Source organism: Triticum dicoccoides, chromosome 1B, assembly GCF_002162155.2.
Source record: "Triticum dicoccoides isolate Atlit2015 ecotype Zavitan chromosome 1B, WEW_v2.0, whole genome shotgun sequence".
NCBI lineage: Eukaryota > Viridiplantae > Streptophyta > Magnoliopsida > Poales > Poaceae > Triticum > Triticum dicoccoides.
Genome location: NC_041381.1, coordinates 167,313,707 through 167,323,501, shown reverse-complemented (window position 1 = coordinate 167,323,501; position 9,795 = coordinate 167,313,707).

Below are 9,795 nucleotides of genomic sequence, written 5' to 3'. Positions count from 1 at the left end.
GGAGCTCCCCTCAGATGAGCCCCCATCCCCATCCTGCCCATCATCCGGGTAAGGCAGAGTGACTGTGGAGGCCGACCTAGGCAGATCCTCAGGAACCGGTGACTCGAGCTCGAAGGTCAGGCGCTTCCCCTTAGCGCCGAATTAGAAGATCAGGGACAGACCATCAATCTCCGCCGGAGCGGGGCAGAGAATCTCAATGCGGGTGGGGCCATCATCCTCAAAGGACGCCAGGTTAGTAGTCACCAGCTTGCCCATCGGCTCAGAGATTGCCTTGAGGATGTACACAAGTTTTCCACACCGCGGTGCCGACCTGCCGCCTCGAGGCAAGCCGTAGACAAGGACCCACACCTTAGCCAGAGGGGGCACAGGGTCAGGCTCTGGGGTAGCAGCACGGATGGAGATCATGAACTTGTTGATGGGGCAACGGATGACATTGTGTGAACACACATGGAGCATCTCTGCGAAGGGGAAGGGGACCGAGAAGCTGAGGAGAGCCATCTCGGTCACCTTCCAAGTGAAGTCGGAGTCGCAGAAGTCGCCGATGTAGGCGGCGAGCTCGGCCTGGATGAGGTCGGCCGAGATCACCACCCCAGATGGCAAGTCCTGCCCGGGGGCAAGAGTGACCATCGCTAAGTGCGGCCGAACCGCCTCCTCCTCAATCTCAGGATCCACATAATAGAAGCCACCCCCCTCAGTCCCGTACCCGAGATAGGCAAGGGTCGTGGGCATTGGGGAGGGGCTTCACACTCCAAGCGGAAGTGTCCCGCGCATCCATAGTTGATGCACATCGTCTCCTCGCAGGTCCTGGGGTGGCCGACATGAGAGGGAGGCTCTGGAGCCACTTGCTTAGGAGCCCCGGTCATAGCTGGACAGATGGCCACCCCATGGTCCACCCTGACCGCCTTCTTCTTCTTATGCTTCTTCTTCTTCTTGGCCTGGACCGCCGCACCCGGAGCCTTGACCGACCGGGGCCCAGGGGAGTTCCGCCCGGGCCACGGGTCATCCCGACGCCACGCCGGGTCATCCGCCCGGGACGAACGATGGTCATCCCAACGAGCATCCTCACGAGACAGCCGCCGATCCTCATTACGCGCAAGAGCAGGAGCACCCGTGCCACGCTGGCGCCAGTCATCGTCCGAGGCGCGCAAGGTAGCACTCCGAGAGCTAGCCGGTCGGGAGGACTGACCATCATGGTTCCGAGCAGCCGGTGGTGACCGTGACGCAAGCTCAGCCCGGAGCTCATCCACCCGCGCCAGATCCTCGCTCCTATGGCGCTCCGCCTCACAGCGTCGGATATCCCCCGGAGAGCCCAGGAGAGGCAGGCAAGGGTCTCTGGCCGGGTCGCGGGAAGGAGGAGGTTGCCGGAGAGAGGTGCCGGCATAGGTGGCCGGCGCGTGATTGGAGCGGCAACACCATCCCCCGGCTGACTAGAGGAGGCCTCAAGGAGACACTTGGGACGCGGTTGTCCATCGTCCGCCTCGCGCGCCATCAGTGCTTCGAGGTAGGAGCGCGGGGCCAGGAAGGACACATGAGAGCGGGAGGAGGAGGGGAAGGTCACCGACGGCGCAGACAGAGGCGGGGAAGCGGGAGCACACAGTGGCGGCTAGGAGACGGGATGAAGGGAGCAGGCAAAGCGACCGAGCCGATGGACCTCAGCCCTAGTAGCGGGCGCGTCCAGGCGTGGGTCAGATTCACCCCGTTGGATCCAGATCCAACGGGTAGGATCAGCTGGGGCGAGGGACCAGGCTCGATTAGTGTTGGGTAACGTAGCATTGCAATTTCAGAAAAATTCCTACGCTCACGCAAGATCTATCTAGGAGATGCATAGCAACGAGAGGGGAGAGTGTGTCCACGTACCCTCGTAGACCGAAAGCGGAAGCGTTAACTTAACGCGGTTGATATAGTCGAACATCTTCTCGAATCAACCGATCAAGTACCGAATGTACGGCACCTCCGAGTTCTGCACACGTTCAGCTCGATGACGTCCCTTGAACTCTTGATCCAACAGAGTGTCGATGGAGTCGATGAGTTCCGTCAGCACAATGGCGTGATGACGGTGTTGGTCATGTGATCCGCGCAGGGCTTCGCCTAAGCACTACAATGATACTATCGGAGGAGTAAACGGTGGAGGGGGGACCGCACACGGCTAAGAGAATAACTGTTGTGCCTTTGGGATGCCCCCTGCCCCCGTATATAAAGCAAGGACGAGGAGGCCGGCCACCAGGGGCACGCCCATGGGGGGAGTCCTACTAGGACTCCACTCCCAGTAGGATTCGCCCCCCCCCCCCATTTTTTTCCTTCTTTCTGGAGGGGAAAAGGGGAAGGGAGAGGGAACCAGAGAAGGAAAGGGGGTGCACCCCTCCCCTAGTCCAATTTGGACTCCCTATGGGAGGGGGGCGCGGCCACCTCTTGTGGGTTGGCTCCCCTCTCTCCTATGGCCCATGTTGGCCCATTACTTCCCCGGGGGGTTCCGGTAACCTCCTGGTACTCGGAAAAACTTCCGAAACTTCCCGAAATCATTCTGGTGTCCAAATGTAACCTTCCAATATATCAATATTTACCTCTCAACCATTTCGAGACTCCTTGTCATGTCCATGATCTCATCCGGGACTCCGAACAACCTTTGGTCACCAAAACACATAACTCATATAATATCGATCGTCATCGTACATTAAGCGTGCGGACCCTACGGGTTCGAGAACTATGTAGACATGACCGAGGCACTTCTCCGGTCAATAATAAACAGCGGAACCTGGATGATCATATTGGTTCCCACATATTCTACGAAGATTTTTATCGGTCGAACTGCAATGTCAATATAGTTATTCCCTTTGTCATCGGTATGTTACGTGCCCGAGATTCAATCGTCGGTATCTTCATACCCAGTTCAATCTCATTACCGGTAAGTCTCTTTACTCGTTCCATAGTGCATCATCCCGTAACTAACTCATTAGTCACATTGCTTGCAAGGCTTCATATGATGTGCATTACCGAGAGGGCCCAGAGATACCTCTCCGATACTCAGAATGACAAATCCTAATCTCGATCTATGCCAACCCAACAAACACCTTCGGAGATACCTGTAGAGCATCTTTATAATCACCCAGTTACGTTGTGGCGTTTGATAGCACACAAGGCATTCCTTCGGTGTCCAGGAGTTGCATAATCTCATAGCCGGAGGAATATATATTTGACATGAAGAAAGCAGTAGCAATAAAACTGAATGATCATTATGCTAAGCTAACGGATGGATCTTGTCCATCATATCATTCTTCTAATGATGTGATCCCGTTCATCAAATGACAACACATGTCCATGGCTAGGAAACTTAACCATCTTTGATCAATGAGCTAGTCAAGTAGAGGCATACTAGGGACACGGTGTTTTGTCTATGTATTCACACATGTATCAAGTTTCCGGTTAATAAAATTCTAGCATGATATAAGGAAATATGAAACAACAACTTTATTATTGCCTCTAGGGCATATTTCCTTCAATTAGCACTCTTAGTGACCACTTGGGCCCTTCGAGAGGCCTGGGCCATGTCCTGGGCTGACAGCCCAACGCAGCCATGCGCTACCGGCCCACGCACCCGCAGGCTCTCCCACACACCTCCCGGGCCAACAGTTGCGCGGGCCCTAGTCGGCCCATGTAGCCGTGCAGCCCTAGCCGGAGCCGACTAGGGGATCCCGTTGGAACGGGGTGCCTCCGGAGGCGGCAGCGACGACGCGGCCACCTCCCCAGCGACCGGCCCGGCCACAGCCGAGGCTAGTCGCTCAGCCGCAGCCAGAGCCGGGTCAAAGAGGGGCACCGACCCGCCACCCATCGGAGCAAGAGGCGCAGCGGCCCGAGGCGCCATGGGAGCTGGAGGGGCCATGGAACGACCATGCGTGGTGCCGGCGACCGGACATGGCGGCCGCGGTGAGCTCCAGACCGCCCGCGCCGGCGCACAAACCTGGCAGCCGCCAGGAACTCCACAAACTCCAGGGGTGAACGCCGGACCGGGCGCTCAACCTCCCCCCTTCCGCCTCCTCCTCCTCGGCCAAGTCCGCCCAGCAGAACGACGATGGAGCGAAGCAGAGGGACGGCTCACGGGCAGAGTCGACGAGCGGGGACGCGACAGGGCCGGCGCCCGCCATGGGAGGCGCGATGGAGCAACCCAGCGCGAGGTCGACAGCGGCGGGCATCAGGTCGCCACAACGGTCATAATTCAAACCACCAGTGCCAGTCGCCCTTCACGCCCCCCTGCTACGCTCTTGCCTCCCCTACATGCCCTACCCAAGGACACTGCACAAGAATCCAAGACCTACAAAGATAGAAAGAAGGTACCGAATGGAATCATCATTGGATGCAATCCACTCAACGATAGATCCACTCGGATACCCCAATTCCACTCGACCGTTGTATTCACTCGGAAGACAAGGATTCACTCGAAGGACAGAAGGCCTAGAGCCACCTCCAAATGGCAACAGTCAGGCCATTCACTCTGTAGCCTTAAGGTTCATTAAATGCGGGCGTTACCAGTAACGTTCGTGTCATTATTCTCTCTTTGAACCCTTGTGTAACCAAGGACGGCAAGGGGTCTGCACACTCTATATAAGCCACCTCTCCCCTTAGGCACAAAGGTTCGCACCCCCTGTAACTCAACACTACAATCAACAAGCCTCCGCGGCACCGAGACGTAGGGCTGTTACCTCCTCCGAGAGGGGCCTGAACTCGTAAAAATGAGTGTACAACCTCGCCGTAGCTAGACACTACATCCTCCTACGTACCCCCCATCTCTACTGTCAGATCCGTTCCCACGACACCTGGCAAGCAGCAGTTGGAGCACAGGGAAAACAACGGGAGAGCGCGTCCAGATGGTCATCGACCATGCAACTCCAGGCACCAAGAAAGGGACTAAAACAATGCTTGATTTGGTCTCCTGGCAGATATGGCTTGAGCGTAATGCACGCACCTTCAGGGGGGAAGATGGCAAGCGAGTGAAGCATCATTGAAGCCTGCCGGCGGGACATGGAGCAATGGAGTATCACCGAAGCAAAATGCATGGAGCACCCGTTCGAAGACGGTCCGTGAGAGATCACACGTAGGAGCGCTTTTTGTCAGCATAGGATCATCCTAGGTTGGCCTGTAAGAGCAACTCCAACGGGGCGACCCAAATGGACGGTGATTTCGTCCGCTTTTTGTCCATTTGGGTCGGCCGCCCGCCCGGCGTCCGCCCTGTTTTAGATATGGGTCGGCAAGGCGCCCAACGCGCCGACCCATATGTGCCGGCGTGGCTGCCTGGCCCCCTATTTTTTGCATGATTGCATAGTTTGAATCAAAATAAAATTGTTTTGGACCGAATAAAATTGCCTAGTTTATTACAAGCCAAATGAAAATAAAAAGGTCTCACATAGCTGTCACATAGTTTTGCAAACGAATAAAAGAAGATACATCTGTTGGTTGCCAACATGAGCCCACATATGCTCAATCAAATCATTTTGCAGTTGCACGTGAGTTTCCAAATCACGCATGTCTTCATGAAATTGGGTGAACTGTTCGAATATTGCGGCTACTCCATGCTCAGGCACAACATTCTCACCCTGAAACTGAAACCCTTGATCATACAGACGTTCTGGGCGCTCGTCTTCTACGATCATATTATGCATGATCACACAAGTAGTCATCACCTCCCACGGTTTCTGCATGCTCCAGGTATTAGCATGATACCGAACGATGCCCCATCGAGATTGCAAAACACCAAAGGCATGCTCGACATCCTTCCTAGCACTCTCTTGCTCTTGGGCAAATCTTTTCCTCTTCTCTCCGACAGGGTTGGGTATTGTCTTGACAATAGTGATCCACTAAGGATAGATACCGTCACCCAGATAGTATCCTTTGTCGTAGGTGTGGCCGTTGACAGTAAAGTTCACCAGTGGGCTGTTGCCTTCGGCAAGCCTAGCAAACACCGGCGAGCGCTGAAGCACGTTGATATCATTGTGTGATCCGGCCATGCCAAAGAAAGAGTGCCAGATTCAGAGATCTTGAGACGCCACGGCCTTAAGTATGATAGTGCAAGCCCTGACATGGCCCTTATACTGCCCTTGCCAAGCAGGAGGGCAATTCTTCCACTCCCAATGCATGCAGTCTATACTACCAAGCATCCCTGGGAAGCCCCTGTTGGCATTCATCGCCAACAAACGTGTTGTATCTTCAGCAGTCAGCTCTCTCAAGTACTCAGGGCCAAACACAGCAATAACAGTCTTGCAGAACTTATACAGGGACTCTAGGCAAGTAGACTCGCTCATACGGACGTACTCGTCAATGAGATCACCGGGCACTCTCTATGCAAGCATTCGGATGGCGGCAGTGCATTTCTGATAAGAGAAAAAACCAATCTTGCCAACGGCATCCTCTTTGCACTCGAAATAGTCATCATAGCCGACCACCCCCTCTCTAATACGGTTGAAAACATGCCTACTCATACGGAAACGGCGGCGGAGTTTCTGATATTTGAACAACGGGTTTGTTATATCAAAGTAGTCCTTCCAAAGAAGGAAATGCCCGCTCTCTCGGTTGTGATTCAACATCGGAAGGTGGCCTGGAATGGAGCCACGGAACAATGGCCGCTGGCTGTTGAGGTGGTGATGGACCAACACGACAGCCGATATCTCCTCATCATCATTGGAGGACGAATCGTCGGAGTCGCAAAGGAAATTGTGAAAAAAGAACTCGTCAGCGGAGTCCATTTTGTACCTTGGCAAACTGTCGAACAGCTTGCGGGCGTCGGCGAAGGAGACGGCTGGCGAAGGGAGTCGCGGCGTGCACAGACCAGCTGTTGTCCTGCCGGCGTCCGACGAGCGTGCCGGCTTCCGATGAGCGTGCAGGTGAGGATCTAGCCGGGCGGCGAGGCGGCTTCTTGGTCGAGGGCGGTTGTGTGGTGGGGGGCGCGGGGGGTGGGAAGCAGTCGGCTCCTGGCGGCAAGACGGCGATGGCGGGCGACGTGGGAGTGGGCGGCGTAGTTGTGCGGATGTGGAGGCCCCGGCAGCTGGCAGAGTCGCCGGCAAAAATGGGCGGCGGCGTCGGTGACGGAGGATGAGGGTGAGGGTCGTTGTTGGATGGGGGAGGGCAATGTGATTCAGACCAGCGGGCCCGGAGGGAGGAGAGGGCGAGCGTGCGCGCGTCCGTCGCGTGTTCGCGCTGACGCAAATCCGGCTAAAAAATGGACCGTGAATGGGTCGCCCACGGATGAAAAGCGGACCCGCGCGTCCGTTTGAGTCGGCCCGTTGGGCCGCCTTTTCTGTCCGCGCCGACCCAAAAGGAGGGCAGCGGATGAAATGGGTAGTCCCGTTGAAGTTGCTCTAACATCTCTTCTTTTTCATCGATCACTTGATCAACACCTATTTTCGGCTCTCTCTCTCTGCTTATGAAATGAATGCCAGTATCAGCTGGATCTTTAAAAAAAAACTACTTTGTCGGAAACTAACAGCGGCCAGAACGTATCGCGCGTTGGCACGCGCGAAAATAAACTGCACGCACCTCCTCTTGGCATTAAACCGAAAAAAAGAAATTGATGTAAAAAAGAAACCGGACAAGAAAAGGGGTTTCCGGCTGGAGATATTGATTCCCGGGTTACATGCTATGCTACAGGACGTGTTAATGCTACACCGTAGCAAGATACGAATGTTAACTCCACCGTAGCTTTTGTCGCATCTAGTACTGTAGGATACATGCATGTGGCTCCTCCTCGCCCAGACTAATCTGCTCGCATCAATCAGATTATAAATTGGGCACAAGAGCACCTCCCTGGTGCACACAATCGCAATAATGAAGAACAGCAAAATAGCGCTCTTCCTGGCCATGTTGTTCCTGGTGATCTCCGCTTCTTCCGCTACCGCTCCGAGAGATGCTCCAGCAGGCCTCGCCAAGAAAACCCATTCGGGCATCATGAACGGTATGCATAGTTCAACTCGTCACGCACTCGCTCGTTTAATTTTGGTTCTTTCTGAGGTTTGACTCTTCCGTAATCAGAGGCAAACGACGGTTTCGCTGAATCCAAAGGAATAATCATGAAGAACCCAGTGTTCCGTCCTCCAAAGTACGCACCTTGTGCTTCCAAGGCCGTGCGCCCGAGCGGGGACATCAAGGAAGAGAAGCTTTGCTAGGAGAGGAAGTCTCAAGTAACTAGCATCTGCGCATCATGTGAACTTGTAAACATGTACTTTCTCCATCCTAAAATAAGTGACTCAAAAGTGAGTCAACTTTGTATTAAAGTTAGTACAAAATTTAGTTATTTTTGAGTCATTTATTTTGGTACAAAGTTGACTCACTTTTGAGTCACTTATTTTGGGATGGAGGGAGTATGCCGGTTCTGAAATAAAAGGAGGACGACCGAAGGCTACTAGTACATACGTCTATCTTTTTTACTTGGCTGCTGGCAGGCACCAGGGGTAGTATGCCGATGATTTCGGTATATTGCAACCAATCTGTCATATAAAAAGAAATTCGGCATATTACATGCAATGTTTTTCGTCGGCACCAATACAATCTTGAAACAGGTTTTCACCCCTTTTTAAAAGATAAAAACAACATGTCCACACAAATAGTCTAAGTACGGGTAAATGAAACAAAAATTGTTGGAGCAACAACACAATACATGGGACACGAAGAAGAAAAACAACAATACAATCTCACTATCAGAGGCGTCGTGCACCCTTCTGAGAGGATATATAACCGCATCGTAAACATAGGGAGACCAGAGAGGCAAGAGTTGATGGGCATGGTCTTTATGTTTAGGGCAGCGATCTGCGCCGGCGCACCGGCCCAATCATTGGGCCGGTCAAGCCCCAGGCATCAGATCTGGGCCCCCGAGCCGTCAGATCCCTTCGTCTCCAACCTCTTTCATCTTCAACCTCCGGCACAAAAAAAGGAGAGGCTCGCCTTCGCACGCGGCGACGCCTTCGCACGCGCCAACCGCCTCGCCTCGCCTCCTCACCGCCGGTCGCCCTCACCTCCGGTCGCTGCCCTCGCCGTTGGTCGCCGCCCTCACCTATGTCGCCTTCGTGCGTTTCTCACCTTTGTGGATGCAGCAGCGTGCGCCCATGGTTGCACCCGTGGTTGCAGGCTTGCAGCTCCGAGGAAGATGGCCGCATCACCGGTGGCGCCGGCCGCAGGCCGCAGCGCCTGTCGTTGTGCTCGCGTTGTACCTCGCCGTGTGCCCACTCGAGGCTCTTGCTGGTTCCAACAAAAAACGACACCGGTTGTAGCAAAAAAGTTTATCGCTTCCAGCAAAAAAGCTTGCCGCTGCAGCTCGCTGTCGTCATTGTAGCAAAAATGTTAACCGGATGTAGCTTCTATGGTTGCCGATTGCAGCAAAAAAAATGACGTGGTTGTAGCAAACACACACACAAAAAAAAAGTTTCCATCGTTTTCAGAAAAGCTTCGACTGTGGTTTGGAAAAGCTTCAACCGTATATAAAAAAGCTTCATCCGTTAAGAAGAAAAGCTTCAACCAGACCTGCGACCAGAGAAAAAGTTGCAAACGTTGACAGAGAAAACTTCAACCGTATATAGGAAAAGCTTCAACCGGCTACCGGCGATGGAAAAGCCGTGGTTGCAGCCGGCGGTCACCTCGGTCATCGCCGTCACACACCCCGGCCTTCGCGGGGTTGCATCAGCGTCGCCGTGGTAGCACCTCGTCGTCCCGGTTGCAGCATCTCTCGTGGTCACCCCCTTGGTCGCCGGCGAGATGGCATGGTCACCGTGCAGAGCCGTGGTGAGCTTTAAGTGGGGAGGGAGGCGTGGTCCTGCGACC